Raw genomic sequence first — 17702 nt, forward strand, 5'->3', positions numbered from 1 at the left:
ATAAGCTAGAATTCTAACTGATCACAAGTTAGTGTCATTGACCTCAGTCAAACCTTCAGTTTGCAATCACTTTTGGGTGAGCAGAGGATTAGACCCTGGGTTCTGAGGTGATACCACCGAACTACTAACATCTTGCCTAAAGCCATGCTTTCTCTTGCTTTTTCACCTCTCTATATCAATACTCTGTTATAACAAATCAGAAGCATGTTTTCTGGGAATACATAGCCCATCTTTGGAAATATTTTTATACCTAGACACTTCCTCATATATTTACTCATTCTTATATTATTATTATTTTTTAGTAACATCCCCCCTTGTTACTTCTTATCACACAAAGAATAAAATCCAGTCTCTGCTCTTACAGCCTAAAAAGTCATGTGTGTTTTTGTTTTGGTTTGGTTTGTTTGTTAATACTTGAAAGTCGTTTTACCATTTGTCTCCTTTGATTGACTATAATCTCCACAAGAACTGGGACATTCACTATCCTATACCTAGTCCTAAATTAGTACTTGTTTCATAGAAATAATTAAATATGTATAGTTTACATTGAATTAATCAATGTTTAGTCCAATTCAAGGGAAGACTAAGATTCTACTATCTTTAGGGACTTTAGGGTCATCTTTCAGAAGGAACAACATTTATTTAGTAGAAAAATGGAAAAAGACAATTTTAGAAGGCAAATAAATCTCATTGGTAACTTAAAAGACACTGGGTCAGATTTTCAAAAGGAAATAAGTACAAGGATGTATGTGTTCAGGCAAATTAAAAACGTGGTTAAGCATTATGGCTGTAAGATCAACTTTGTGCTAATGTTCCCAAGTTTTAAACAGTAACTATTTAAGCACATTTTTATTTGCCAGCATATGATAACAGATTGAGCTTTGATGACAGCATTTGCCCTAAATTCATTCAGGCAATCAACGATAACATGAGAAAGAATGATATCCTGCATAAAGATGGGGCTAAGCTGAGAGCTATCATAGAGAAAGAATTAGCTAGTTCTGGTTCATGAGATTGAGATATCAGAAAGAAGGAAAAAAATGAAAAAGGAAAAATTAATTCTACTTCCAGAGTCTGAGAGACTGTATCTCACAATGGTTGTGTTGGCAGAATGGGAAACCAGTTAAAAAAAAAAAGAAAGAGCCAATTTTACATGAAAGATAGTTAGTTTGCCTTGGAAATATGGACTTTTGAGACAATACTCAAATGGAAATATTCTATTAAAAACTGAAAATATTTGAGTGTTGAGTTAAAGATGTATGTAGCTGCTTTGGTCAGATTTCTAAAAATGCCCTCCACCCAAAGATTCCTGATGCCTGGGTATTTAATGAAATAGTAATCTAGGTACTGTGGTGAAGAGATTTTGCAGATGGAATTAAAATTACTATCAATTCAGTTTAAGATAAGAAAAATATCCTGGATTACTCAGGTGGGCCCAGTTTTATCACATGAGTCAGAAGAGTCAGTCACAGAAAGATGCAACTTAAGAGAGAGGCAAAGGAGAGATGAGGCAAATGTAAAGTCGGAGAGATTTGAAGCATGGGAATGACTCAACCCATTGTCGCTGACTTTGCATTTAGAGAATGGAGGCCATGTTCCAAGGAATGGAAGACGTCTCTAAAAGCTGAAAATGATCCCTGGTTAACAGCTAGCAGGGAAATGGGAACCTCAGTACTACAACTGCTTGGAACTGAATTCTGACGATATGTTAAGTCAAGCTTGGAAAAAGGTTCAACACAGAGCTTCCAGGAAAAAATGCAGTCCTGTTGACACAGTGATTTCATGAAGCCAAGAACAAAGAACCAGCTTAACTACTTTGTGCCTACACTTCTGACCTACAGAACTCTTAGATAATTATGTGTGTTGCTTTAAGCACCTAAATTTGTAGTAATTTATTACGACAGCAATAGAGTTTCTACACAGCAGTGACTCAATGAATACCACTTAAGTGACAACATAACTGAAGCACACAGAAAAGAGAGAAGAGTTTCTGGTTTAAGATTAAGCTTTGGGAGTCCTACTTAAAATGAGGAGATGACTGGAGAGAGTGGGGTCAGTGAAGTCACACCAAATAATGTGGAGGGAATGCATGGATGGTCAGTGATCAAAAGCACATTTGACAATTATAGGAACTATTCAGGGTCATGCAAATAAAGGCAGCTAAAAACGGGAGTGGATGATCAATAAGTTAATGTTACAGAAAAGTCAAGCAGGGCAAGGATGAAGAAAAGGTCACTGTTTGAGGAAATCATTGGAGGTGGAAATGAAATTTGAGGAATAAGAAAGGAGCGGCAAAGAAATAGTTTGGGACAAGTATAGATTGATTGCTTTAGGAATTTAGATATATGAATGCATAGAACAGTGAGTGCAGGAGAAAAGGCAAGGAATAATTGAAATAAACGTGACTTCAGTACAAAAGATGACCCTGTTTTACCAAAGAACTGTCAGTATTAATTATCACATGTTTACATTATGTTTTCACTAGGTGAAAGCAAAACCTTCTACTAATTCTTAAAGTGCTCACAAATGCACAGGGGGAGGCATGGTGGAAAGAAGAAATGCTGGGGCAAACTTCGATCTAAAAACCTGAGCAAGTCCTTAACTTTCCCAAGTTTCAGCTTCCTCAGCAAACATGCAGGGCTAATAATACATGCTCGTTTCTCATTACGTGAGAAAATATGTGCAAATCACCTAGCATAGATTCAACAATCTGAACCAGCCCCAAAGGTTCCAAATTGTATACCACTCTTAGGGTATGGGCAACCTTAATGCCTATCCCAGAGGGTTGAGAATTGAGAATATCAAATGGGTCTACAGCTGGATAGAAAGCCAATTTTTGGTCTGGATAGTTTCTCTACTCTTCCAATGGTTCCTAATAAATAAACTATATCACCAGCCTTCCTGAGTCTCCAGCTGGCAGATTGCAGATCATGGGACTTGTCAGCCTCCATAATTTCATGAGCCAATACTTTATAACAAATCTCTTTACAATGCCTTATAAAAAACAAACCAGTATCTTATATATATAATTCTCATATTCTCTCTCTCTCATATGAAAGATATAGATATAGATGTAGATGTAGATTTATAGTATATCCTATTAGTTCTGTTTCTCTGGAGAACTCTGACTAATGCATTTAGTGTCACTGAAATTTTGGGAAAAAAATGCATGATAGGTTGTAAAATGGATCATATAAATGAAAAGAGAATTATTGAATTATTCTCTTTTAATACTTATTAGGTTGAAAAAATTGCATGGGGTTCTTTCTACCTTCTCTAAGTCCAATCCTGTAAAAAAATAAAACTAGAGGGAATCTGATATACTAAATTTAACAGAAAAACTATTTTTAAAAACACCTGAGAAAACAAAAGGCAGATGTGATGTGCCCATGTGGAGAAATGTAATAGTATAAATGATAACTGTCATATCAATGAAAACATATTGTAAAATGAAAACTATAAAAGCCTATTTACTAGAAAAAAAGGAACAGTAATTCAAGAAGATACCAAATCATAAATACATATGCAACCAACATTACAGCCTTGTACTATTTAAACACATTAACAGAAATAGAAAAATAGACAGATCTGTAATTTTAGTTGGATATTTCACATGCACCTGAAAACCTGCTGGTCAAATGAAAAGAAATACAAGCAAAGTGATACAAATAAGCAAGGAGATAAGGAATAAGTAGAGATTTAGAAAGCAAATGCCATGAGAAATAAACAATATACACCCATATATATCTTTTATGGAGATTATATATGATGCCTATATAATATATACATATATATGCAACATATACTATATATGTCATATATATGCAACATATATACTGCACATAAATATAGATATCATATATGTTGCAGAGAAGAAAGGTCACATTTGAGAACACATGAAATATTCACAGAAGTCAGCTATGTATAAAGGCCATCATAGGAGCCACAATAACTAGAATGAATCAACATTATGCAGTGTAATAAAATTTAAAACAAACAATAAAAATATAACAAAAGAAAGTTTAAAAAATCCTGGAAGCTAAAGGACATAACACAAATAAATCTATTTTACACATAAAATAATATAAAAAATAAAAAATATTTTAAATTAAGTGACAATAAAATAACTACCAAACAAATTTGTGAGTCAAAGCAGTGCATAACAGAAACTTCATACTCTTAAATACATTTATCAAAAAATAAAAAAGAATGAAAACAAAAGAACTTAGTGTGCAATTTAAGAATCCAAAATGAGAGCAACAAAAACAAAAGCAGAAGAATATGGAGGGGGAGGAGGAGGAAAAAAGAGGAGGATGCAGAGGAGGCGAAAGCAGAGGCAAAGGAAAAAGGAAGAAAGATATGGCAACTCCTGGAGAGATAAACATAAAACTTTAAACTAAAAGCCTATTTATTTCAGTTCCTTTTTCTCAGTACATCATGTCCAGATTTCATTAAAAAAAAAAATACTAGGCATACTAAAAGACAAAAAACACAGTTTGAAGAAACAGAAATGGCAATTATTTTGTAATTATCAGACCAGAAGAGGAGGATAGTTAGAGAAGAAACAAATAAAGGTAAGATAAAATATATTCTTTTTCTTATTTTCTTAACTGATCTACTAGAGAACAATTTATTCACACTTAAAATAGCCACAATGTATTCTGTGATTACAGCTAACGGATAAGTGAAATGAATGAGAGTGATGTCAAATGGCATTATTTAAAAGAGGACTTGGGTTAGTTGTAAATGTATATTGCAAAGTTGAGGGCAATGATTAAAACAAGTTTAAAAAGAAGATAATTGATATGTAAGAGAGGAAATAAAATGGAATCATGAAAAATGTTTATTAAATTCAGAGAAGACAGAAAAAGAATAGAATAAAAAGGAACAAAAGGCAGCTAAACAGAAAACAGTAACAAGTATGACAGATATTAATCCAACTATATCAATGATCACTTTAAACATCAATGGTCTAAATACACTAAAAAAGGAAAGACTATCCATCAGAAACCCAGTTAAAATATAAACACACAGATAGATTAAAAGCCAAGGGATGGAAAAAGATACACCATGCTAACACTAAACAAACAAAAGCCAGAGTAGCTATATTCATCTCAGACAAAGCAGACTTCAGAGCAAGGAAAATTATCAGGAATAAAGAGGAGCATACTGACCACTGATGTTGAAGGATCACACTCAAAGCTAGAAAGAGACAGACAGACAGACACAGATTATGTACAATGAAACAGCAATCAAATTGAAAGCACAATCATATTAGCAAGAATAGAGTCCAAAGACAATTGAATAACTTTTAAAAGACTGAGGAATAATAATAGCCAACCTAAACATTCTACAACTATAAAAGTTATCAGTTAAGATTAAGGATTAATTAATAATATTTTTCAGTGATACAAAGAATGAGTTAACTACTCAGAAATTCTTGTTGCTAAAAAATTAAAGAATATGTTTCAGGAAAAATAACTTGAATTAGAAAATTAAATAAGGATTACCTATGACTAAATTTGAGGGAGAGAGTTGTTATAAAACAAGCTGTTATAAAACAAAACCCCTGAAAAATGTTGACGTAAAAAAACAAAAACTAGAGTGGAGATACCAGAGTTCAAATAGTCTAAGATAAAGAAAGAAATTGATTACACTTATATTTTGTCTTGTCAAGGAAGCATACTAAAAATTTAAGTGGAATTACTGAAAAACCAGAAATAAAATGTAAATCCCAAAGTAATAAAGACTATGAACAGGAATAAAGAAGATCATCATTGATCAAATAGAAAAAAAAACAGAAAAGAAAAGGAATTTTAAAGAACACAGAATAAGAGACCAATAATAAACCTAAATATATCAATAAACATAATAAGCATGGTAGATTACATTATTGTTCAAAATGTTTGCTTCCCCTTCTCACAAGCTTGGCCATATGGTTTGTTGAGTAACACAAAGAACTGAATTGTGAAATCAAACTCAAGTGAGTCAGACACTGTACCCAGTATCAAGCTCTATAATAATTTCAAGGATACAAATAATCAAGCGACTCAGATAAAGCAGAGAGAGTTCTGGGACATGCTGAGCAGCTCCCAGGTCCTTCCTTCCCACATTGAACATGCACTCTTGGCCAAGAATAGATAAGATGTCTAAGTGAGGTACATACATTATTATCCCAAACATCAGTGAACGTTTTGTTTATGAATTATCTCCAATTTACCACCAGCTCATGTGATATTTTCCAAGAAGCCATACCTCATAAATCCATAGATTCTGTTTTTATTTACTATAAGCCATCTTTAGCCAGGGGCACCCCATTAAGAACTTTCCCTAGTTAATGACTCCCATTCTAGCAAATATCATTAGTGTATTTACCCAGAGATTCAGTTATCATGTTGTCAAGAAGATATGACTAGAAACTTCCCCTTGTTAAACAGAATGATTAAATCATAGGCTAGATTTTTTAATACGTTCTTCCATATTTACAATACTGATTTGGGGGGAGAATTATATTTCCCTATGTCACTGAATTCAGGACCATCCACGTACTTTGCTTTGGTAAATAAAATGAGTGTGAAAGTGAAGTGTGTCACTTCTGAGTAAAGTTTTAATACCAGCTTGTAGTTTGCCATTTATCTCTTTTACTCTGCCAAGAAAACATAAGTGTCCCAGATAAAGGTTACACTGTTATCCTTGGTTCCAACTGAAAATGACGTGATAGACATGTAGAGTGAGAAAGAATTAAACTCTTTGCTTTAAGTCACTGAACAGGTTGCTTTATTACTGCATCTGATTAGAGAGAATGAGCCAGAGCAAAATTTTAGCATGCTGGAACCTAAAGAGAAAGACTGAGAGAAAGTCCCTGTGGCCATGGAACTCTAAGAATATTATTTTATCTCATTCAATACTATTTTTTTCCTGAATGACACCATATTCCATCTTGGTTATACCCAGAATATCAGTAAATTATTGTGTTGATAGTATCATAACAAACAATAGAATAGCCTGGGAGTGATTTATTGATCAAGCGGTATTCATTGTAAAATCACAGTTAGGATCAGTCCTATGTATTTAAGATCTTGCATCTGAATCTACAAAAATATACTCCTTATTGTATATGCAAGAAACTCTCACAATGTAAACTCTGCATGAAGAGTTAATAGAAATTTCTCAGTACATAATAAAACTGCAAAAATTTCCAGTAACATAAAGGGAAGTCTCCTGAATTTTCAGCCTTTTTTCCTTAGCGCTGTAGAAATATAAGTAAGAGTGAACAAATATTTTTTTCATACTGAAGTTCTTTGGTTTTCCATGGAAAATGTTCTGATGTACCTATTCAAGTTGTAAGAAGGTCTTTATGATTTTCCTCTCACTGCTGTGGCCTCCCCCGTTGCGGAGCACAGGCTCCGGACGTGCAGGCCCAGTGGCCATGGCTCACGGGCTCAGCCGATCCGCGGCATGTGGGATCCTCCTGGACCGGGGCACAAACCCGCATCCCCTGCATCAGCAGGCGGACTCTCAACCACTGCGCCACCAGGGAAGCCCGGTCTTTATGATTTTTTAGATGAAATCTTTAATCTATATGACCACTCACATAAAAGGTATAGTCTTTGACATAAGCATATATTTCAGATATAATTTGGTCATTTGTAAAATCTAACTCTACCCTTTAAGGCAAGTTAATATCAACATTCCAAGAACACAACTAGGTGTAGAAAATAATTTTAAAATGAGTTCCTCTTAAGATTAAGTTTGACTTAATTTTAGTGACAGAAAACACCAAAATAATATTGACTAAAAATAAATGCTTTCTTTACTCATGTATAAATGAAAGCAGAAACTATTAGTGTGAACTCCATGATTATAAATAAGAGAGATATACACTCTTTTTCTTAATGATCTGCCATCTTTGAATCATGGTTTCCATCTCATAGTCCAAGATAGCTAGTTTAGCTCAAACTATCACATCTGCCTTCCAGCCAGAAGGAAGGAGAAAAAATATAGGAGAAGAACATTTCTCCCCTCTTTACGTATATTTCCTGGAAGTTAAACACTATTTTTTTCTTTTTTTTTTTTTTTTTGCGGTACGCGGGCCTCACACTGTTGTGGCCTCTCCCGTTGCAGAGCACCAGCTCCAGACGCACAAGGCTCAGTGGCCATGGCTCACAGGCCCAGCCGCTCCGCAGCATGTGGGATCTTCCCGGACCGGGGCACGAACCCGTGTACCCTGCATTGGCAGGTGGACTCTCAACCACTGCGCCACCAGGGAAGCCCAAACACTATTTTTTTCCTACACTGATCCCATTGAGCAGAACAAATAGAAAATCTAGCTACAAAGAAGGCCTGGAAATATAGGTCCTATGCTGCACAACCATACATACAGCTATCATTTGGGAGATCAATTGTTGAAGAAAATGAAAATAATATGTGAGGAGGAAAAACTATCTGCCTTAGGAATTCACTTGACTCTGAGAATTTGGATCATTTTCTTGTTTGGATAATTCCCCAGAAAAAAAAATCACTAAAAAGATTTTGAACATTAAAAGAGATTTCTGAAATACTTGATAAAGGTAACACTAAAATTTCTTAGTATATTTCCAAACTAGATGGTAGTGCTGAACAGGTGAGCTACGTTTTCCCCTTATTTTGCTAACATTTCCTAACAACCTGACACATGTAGAAAAAAGATTCTGAAGATCACTTTGGATGGGTTCTTAAATCAAAAGGGTGTAAGTTTGTTCAGGAATTAATTCTAAGCATCTAATAACATTAGAGAAGGCAGTTAATTTCTTTGTCTTATTCAACGACATACACATATGATTCTCAACACTGTTTAACAACAAACAAAAAAGGCAAATAGCCTATATTGAATAGATTATATTTGGTTCTTAATCTAAGCACATCAGATGGAATATCTCACTTACTACTGACTGATCATAAATAACTGCATTCTTCCCAGTGAGGTACATATTTTCAGGTACTTAATTTTATAGCTTGAGTATATTTTTTATTCCTATGAAATTTATTTTTACATTTATTTATTATTATTTATTTACTTATTTTTGGCTGCGCTGGGTCTTTGTTGCTGCACACGGGCTTTCTCTAGTTGCGGTGAGCGGGGGCTACTCTTCATTGCGGTGTGCGGGCTTCTCATTGCAGTGGCTTCTCTTGTTGCGGAGCATGGGCTCTAGGCGTGCAGGCTTCCATAGTTGTGGCACACGGGCTCAGTAGTTGTGGCTCGCGGGCTCTAGAGCGCAGGCTCAGTAGTTGTGGTGCACGGGCTTAGTTGCTCCATGGCATGTGGGATCTTCCCAGACCAGGGCTTGAACCTGTGTCCCCTGCATTGGCAGGTGGATTCTTAACTACTCTGCCACCAGGGAAGTCCTACATTTATTTTAAATAAAGTAACAGTGTTTTATATTTATCATGTTCATTTTTATGTTACTTTTTATCTAGTAAATTAATTCCATGATCCATTTTCAGTGGTGACATAAATTCCCTTTTAAAATACATTCATATAAATAAACTGAGCCATTCTGAATAAGTATATTAGGCATGAGTGGTAGTTGGATATGGCAAAAATGTGAATGTGTAAACAAATGACTGACATTTAGACAACATGGAGAAGTACTCATCCTTGAAACAACCTCTCATACATAGTATTTAAACCGATTAAACTTTTAGTAGTCATTGATATGTAGTAAGTTTGAGATGATATATTTTGAAGTGCACTTTTTCAATGTTCCATGTTAAAGGCAGAAACGTGCGTTAATAGTCAATGAATTGTGAAGAAATTTATATAGAAAAATGAAACACCTAGTATCAATAGAAGACTATCCACTTTCACAGAGAGTTGATACAAAAAGTGCCACAGCGCCATATAATTTTTTTTTCCAAATATTACTTAGTCCTTGATATAACACAGAGAAGAATGGGTGACTAAGGGCAGAATTCTATCCCTGAATTGCCTCAATTATTTTAGCTTGGAAACATATATGTTAAAGCAGTACTGATAAGTAACTATGAATCATGACTCATGAATTATAATAAAACACCCATTTATTGTCTAACTTTTAGCAAAATAACTTCTTTGAGTCACTAGAAAATATACTGCTTGCAAGAGGTATGTTCTGGTTTTTAAGTGTGTACTTTTGATAGTCTAAGCCTGCTACTGGCCATCATTCTACAACTAATTTGTAATGAATATACCTTAATAACATTTCTGTGTCTGTTGGAAAAATCAATAGTAACAAAATTTTTAAAAATAATTCTGCTTTACTTACCATATACTCAACAACAATAAAATATATTTTAAATTCTTCATATTCATAAAAAAATTTACAACTTGATGTATCAGCACAACACACACACACATTCCCCACCGTAGCCTGTATTTCTCAAATTGTTTTTGTTTTTGTTTGTTTATCAGTGCACTTTAGTATATTACAGTTCTGGTGACAAACTTAAAGCAATAAAGGGATTAAAACCACACAAAAATGTCAGGAATAACTAAAATACTGTCCTTACTACAGTACAACAATAACTCCTGGTGTCTATAAAAGCATCTCCAGTTGTCTATTTATTAAGCTTGATTATCTTTCACTGTGACAGAGTTTAAGTTAAAATCTTTATTTCACTGACCAAATTACAGCCTATGCTCATGGGGCAGAGAGATCATACGTTTTAATAAACACATTTTCAAGTATCTGGCTTCTATGCCTCATCGCTCACGTTTTAGCTCATCAGATATTGTCATATAACAGAATATATACTCAAACTTCAGCAATAGTAAGCTTCACATATTCATCAAAAATGGTGCACACTATGAAGCCTTGGTAGGACATCAAAGAGCCACAGAAAACTTTCTGACAACCACTAGCTCCAAAAACAGCATAGTTTGCTTCCACTGTGAATGGTCTATAATCTAATCTACACTCTTCTGACTAAATTAATATATTAGTACTCTATAAACATATTTGGTTTCCAATATGAATGTATTTTTAATTGTTCTTGGTTTTTTACTTGAATACTATCTACCTTCATATTTAAGAAGTAAAGCTGTTTCCCACTAGCTATCCTTGTTATAAAGCAGAAAGTAACACACCATTGTAAAGCAATTATACTCCAATAAAGACGTTAAAAAAAAAAAAGTAAAGCTGTTAGTATGTCTACAGATATTTCAACATCACTTTATAAGATGTGTGGCATACCCAGCATGATACTCCATAGGTGTAGGAGACACTGTCAGATTCCTGACTAAATTGTTTAAATACAGCCATTTCAGTATGTTCCAGAGGGCTTCCACATCCCATTATCTGCATCTCTTCTCCTGAGGGCTTTTTCCCTGAAACTATGGAGGACTATTCTATCCAAGCATACTGCAAGCCACACGTCCTGAGGAATTAACATCCCCTGGAAACAGCCCTCAACCAGCGATTGATGGGAACAGTGTATATGTAAATGTCTTAGTGTCCTTGCTCTTTTGCTGGAATAATTTTGAGGCATGCATTCTATACCATCCCCCAGAGTTTCCCCGTGGGAACAAACTCCAGTCACCCACTTAGATAGCTGGCCTAGTCACACACTCAGTATTGGCTGCCATCCTTTCCCTGATCACTTTCCCCCTTCTCCAGCAACTCTCTAAAATGGCCACTTGCATTTGTAATTTTTACTCATATGTTTCCTCCTTAATTTGGGGAAACCAAACTAATACAGTATGATAAGTGTATCTCTGAATTATCCTTTTCCTAAAATTTTCTCTTCTTTTGTCTTAATATCTTACTCTCACTTGCCTGAACTTTCATAGTAACCACTTTTCTGATCTCTTTGGTTCTGACTCACACTGTCACCAGTCTTCTTACTAAAACCTAGAGCTGGACTTGACTCAAACCTGCTCATAAATTTTCAGTGCCTTTTCTGTAATGGTCTAATAGGCAAAATCATCCAAAATCTTACCTGGATGTTTTCTTTTCAATCTTACCTTTCACTTTTATCACCCAACTTTACTCCAGTCAGTCCCGGGAAGTGGCTGCCTCCAAACAAAGCCCCTACCTGCTGTCAATCTTCAGTGCTTCTACTCAAGCTGGTTTCTCTGCCACAACTTGTATTGTTCAATATGATAGCCGTTAAATCTAAATTAATAAAAATTACATAAATTTAAAATTTCAGTTAAAAAACATCAAGTTCTCAATAGCCATATGTAGCTGGTGACTACCACAACAGACAGTATAGATATATAACATTTCTATGATCACAGAAAGTTCTGCTGGACAGAGCTGGCTTGGAGCATTCTTTCATAGTTTTTGAATAGTTTTTCAAATACTGTTTTTTTCCTTTAAGTTCCATCTCAGAGCTAACTTTCTATGGAAAATTCTCCCAAAGTAGAATTAATTTTGTCATGTGCCTCTATTCATTTTCTCTTTTAACTTTAGTTCAATCAATTACAAGACAGGTGCTATGTATTTTACTTATGAATATCCCTGCATATAATCCATTCACACATAGGTATATCCCTTCAAGACAGGATCAGTGCATTCTCCTCTTTGTATTTCTTAAGGCACTTAGCACAGTGCTTTACTTATCAACAAATATTGGTTTAATTCTTATGAACTAATCAAACTGACCTAAACCTTTCCAGATATTGCTCATAAAAGCTTTTTGAACCACTTCTTTCCTAATTCTGCATTTTTGCTGTCATTATTTAGAATGTATAATCATGTCTATTAAATTTTGAAGGCTTATTGAAATTATTTTGAATCTTATCATCTGTCTCAATTAACAATGGCATTTTAATATTATATACAAATTTGATACACAGTTTATTTTATTTCTCAGGGCAATGATTTTTTAAATTTCTCTCCTGGCATCCAAATACACTGATGTAAGCTTCCAGTTCCTTTTTAGAGTTATAAGATTCTAAAGAATAGATACCATCTCAGTGTAATTGAATGTGCCTATTTACTTGCATAAATTTTGCTGAATGTCTCCTTTATTTTGATGCTTGTTGTCATTTGCAGAGCCTATTCATAGAGAGAATTCATGCATACAAGTAGAGCTGGGGTACTTACACTGTTCTTCAACATAGGAACTGGGTCCTTGTTTAATTTCTTTTCTATTTATTTAGCTAAACGTTAATAGATGTTTTGAATAGAGTTGGACAAAAATAACTCTAGAGCTTTCCACTAGTGGTTTCAATCTTCCTAGATGTGCTTCACAGACGCTCTTTATGTATTGCTGTTTAACCTGTTGTATACCTCAAATAACAGTACTATCATCTTTCTCAATCTTTATGATCTTCTCCATATAGATTTTTTTTTTTTTTTTTTTTTTTTTGCGGTACGCGGGCCTCTCACCGTTGTGGCCTCTCCCGTTGCGGAGCACAGGCTCCGGACGCGCGGGCCCAGCGGCCATGGCTCATGGGCCCAGCCGTTCCGCGGCATGTGGGATCCTCCCGGACCGGGGCACGAACCCGTGTCCCCTGCATCGTCAGGCGGACTCTCAACCACTGTGCCACCAGGGAAGCCCTCCATACAGATTTTAAGGAAGATTCAAACAAACTTAATTTTTATTTTCATAGGGATAGTAAATGATCTCCAAATGATCACTAAATTATTTCAAAATCCTGGCAAACTACTGACAGAATCTGAGCTTAAATGAATCCAAGATAATCTTTAAAAAACACCTATTTATTAATACAGGCTACACATATTTAGTGCATTTTGGCTCTGAGGCATCAAATGATAAATTATTTTTCTTTGAAAAAGTTCCTAAAACTACCGTCAAATCTATGGTGAAATCCCATTTCAAAAGTAAGTGTTTGGGCCTCCCTGGTGGCGCAGTGGTTGAGAGTCCGCCTGCCGATGCAGGGGACACAGGTTCGTGCCCCGGTCCGGGAAGTTCCCACAGGCCGCGGAGCGGCTAGGCCTGTGGGCCATGGCCGCTGGGCCTGCGCGTCCGGAGCCTGTGCTCCGCAACAGGAGAGGACGCAGCGGTGAGAGGCCCGTGTACCACAAAAAAAAAAGTAAGTGTTTGCTGAACTATATGATACTAAAGAGTATACTTGACTTTCACAGCTGGGATAAATAAACAAAGTTTGAATATAAACAGTCTCCAAATACTAATTCTTATCTACTACATGTCTCAAATTGGAAACAAAAGTATGTCAAGAATTAACTTTCAAGAGCCAGTCATTAGTTATCTAATCTGCAAAATCATATGATTACATATGTTTTGTTTTCCATGTCTAGTAACTTTAGATTTTTAAGTTTTAAAATAGAAAATGTAATTTTACTTTCTTTAAGCTTTAATTAAGGATGGAATATTCAGAGGCATCTAACACCTGCTTTATAATAAGTAGAGTATTATTTCGATGCCAGATGGACCAATTAAAATATTCTTTTAGATGATGCAAAATCTTGTGATGTAGGTAATTTTTTTAAATCCAAATTTAAATTTGCACTATAAGAATGTAAAATTACCTAAGTACATATTAATGAAATACCTTCATTTTTACCCTTGAGAGAGTGCAAAGGATAAAGTCTTTTTTTTTTTTCTTTTCCAACATGCCCTCCTTCTTGACCTCCAATTCCACTGTTTTAACATCCATTCTCTTGGTTCCCCATGACTATTGCTGCTAAGAAGCAGCTCATATTTTATAAAGAAATGAGTCCCGCAGAACAAAGTGAAAATTACAGGCTTTTAACCTGCAAGTGAGTGAAAATTAAAATTGATAGAAGATAAATGGTATAGAGAAATACAGACCTGATATCATATGTAAAAATACTTTACAAAGACTATATCCTCAGCTGGCTCCTGTTCTTACACAACCTGTTTTGACACAGTTTATTCAATTCACACCGTAGGAACCCCTTTTGTAGCTTCTACCTGGATCATCCATCAGCACGTATTTCCAACACGCTCAGGGCACAAGCTTCACGAAGAGTCCCTCAAAAAGCTTTGTGCACAGTCACTAACAACCTTTCTTACACCCACAATTGTAAATAGCTGATTTTGCATAAAGTGACTGGGTTTCCCACCTCTAGTCAGAAAATAATTTCACAACCTCATTACAGTCAGCCAAAGACGGTGGTTTTATCTTCTGTTTTCTTTTGGCACTTCGTTCATATCTAGGTGGTAGCATTTAGCACTTTGCTTTTAATTTTCCTATTCCATATCATTCTTCCCCAGTAAACGCCAAGGTCCTCTGGGACCAAGGCCTGATGTCATTGACCTTTATATCTCTGATGCCTGGAACATCAGGGGTTTCTGTGCACTTGGCTGTGGGTTATGGCATATGTGGTTCTTAGTCTCATCACTATGTACGGCTCAATCTTTTAAAAAAAAAATTATATTGGAGTATAGTTGATTAACAATGTTGTGTTAGTTTCAGGTGTACAGCAAACTGATTCAGATTTGAAAAATGTACGGCTCAGTCTTTTCATACTGACAAATACAATCACTAGTATCTCCACCAGAGGCCACCTGAGGATGGAGCTACCAGACAGAGCTACTGCCTAAACCCACAGCTTGGAAAAACTCCCCTGCTGGTCAGCAGTAACTGAGAGAGGCCAAGTACCAGTTGATTCATATTCAAACAAAGCCTTTTATCACCTGTGTACAATGAAAGTGGCCTGTCAGATGAGCTTTCACCATTTCAACATAGCACTGTTTTGACACCTTGTTCTGTCCCTTTTTCCCACATTAGACTTTTCATTGAGGGTCCTGAAACACAGACTGCTTGTCTGTATTTGGTTTGACTATATCTATATATTCAACCTATGATCATAACCTGATGGCTATAAAAATCATGTTTTCAGACCCATAAGAATCTAACTCCCTCTTGAAAGAACCAGGTCTTTATAAAGTCCTTTAAACCCTAGAGAGTTTAAAGGACTGTTGTTTAACAATTGTCCTCATCTGTAGCCTTCATGACATTAGGAACACAATGGTTGAATTGTATGTCTAACAGCATAAGGCTATAAACAAACAAGACGCTTAATGACATCCTGCAGAGCTACAGAGACAATATTCTGCCAGTGAGATGGGAGTAAAAGAGAAGATCAGTTTTTAACTTTGAACTTCTTAATCAGGAGGTTAGCTTGCTTCACCAAAGATTCAAGACAGATTAGAGAATGCATAATGCAGTCTATAGACCATAACACAGAGCTCTAAGATGAGAGAAAGCCAAAACTCTTGGCTTCTCCTAAATATAGAGAAGAATCATCCTAGAGTAATAGTAAGCCAAGCAGAGAGCCAGAAGTAAGGAAGTAAGGAAGCACTACGTGCAAAAACTTGACAAAATTTCAGAACTCAGAATGAACACTGAGCAAGTGCATAAACAAAAAACAAGAATTGTCTGCAAAAAACAAAGTTATTTTATGTGTGTTTGTGTATGCTATGTGTGTGAGAGAGAAAGAAACAAAGAAACAGGAAGAGAGAGAGAATGCCAGAATATACCATGGTATGCCCTTGTCCCCACAGAAACAAAAGAGAAATATGAACTAGATTAGAATAAAGACTAGGTCTTTCAAACGTTTCAAAAGTTCATTAGTGTGGAGGCATTAGAAGTTTCTCTCTCCCACTACGTATATATGTAGCTTTTATATATATAAAATTTGGTTCTTGTTATCAAAATTTTGTTTCGCTCTTTAGTTACAATTCTCAATTTAAAAAGCCCTCCTCAGAAAAGCTACAAACAACAAATGCTGGAGAGGGTGTGGAGAAAAGGGAACCCTCTAGCACTGTTGGTGGGAATGTAAATTGATACAGCCACTATGGAGAACAGTATGGAGGCTCCTTAAAAAACTAAAAATAGAATTACCCTATGACCCAGCAATCCCACTACTGGGCATATACCCAGAGAAAACCATAATTAAACAAGACACATGCAACCCAATGTTCATTGCAGCACTATTTACAATAGCCAGGACATGGAAGCAACCTAAATGCCCATCAACAGATGAATGGATAAAGAAGATGTGGTACATATATACAATGGAATATTACTTAGCCTTAAAAAGAAACAAAATTGGGTCATTTGTAGAGATGTTGATGGATCTAGAGACTGTCATACAGAGTGAAGTCAGAAAGAGAAAAACAAATATCATATATTAACGCATATATGTAGAACCTAGAAAAATGGTACAGATGAACAGGTTTGCAGGGCAGAAATAGAGACACAGATGTAGAGAACAAATGTATGGACACCAAGGGGGGAAGTAGCAGGGTGGGGGTTGGTGGTGGGATAAATTGGGAGATTGGGATTGATATATATACACTAATATGTATAAAATAGATAACTTATAAGAACTTGCTGTATAAAAAATAAATAAAATAAAATTCAAAGAAAAAACAAAAAAGCCCTCCATATAGGGGCAAAAGTGGACAAAACTAGATGCAACACTCTTTTGAGAATCTTGCTTTAATAGGACATAATTAATGGGAGTACTCTACATTATACCTTATGCCATGAAGTGAGAAGTCTTAAAAATATGGATCACCTTATTTCTATAGGTATCAGTGTGCACAGACGCAACTAGAAAAGTGAAATTAAAATGCATACTCTCTTTATTCACTGATGATTTGACAGATGTACTCCCAGCAAATCCACTCAAGCCTCAAAATGTTTTGTTAAAACATAACCCAATAAGCAAATAGAATTCAATTTTCCACTGAAGGGAGTGTATTTATATCCCTCAGTGTTA

Source organism: Tursiops truncatus, chromosome 9 (assembly GCF_011762595.2).
Source record: "Tursiops truncatus isolate mTurTru1 chromosome 9, mTurTru1.mat.Y, whole genome shotgun sequence".
In the NCBI taxonomy this organism is placed as follows: domain Eukaryota; kingdom Metazoa; phylum Chordata; class Mammalia; order Artiodactyla; family Delphinidae; genus Tursiops; species Tursiops truncatus.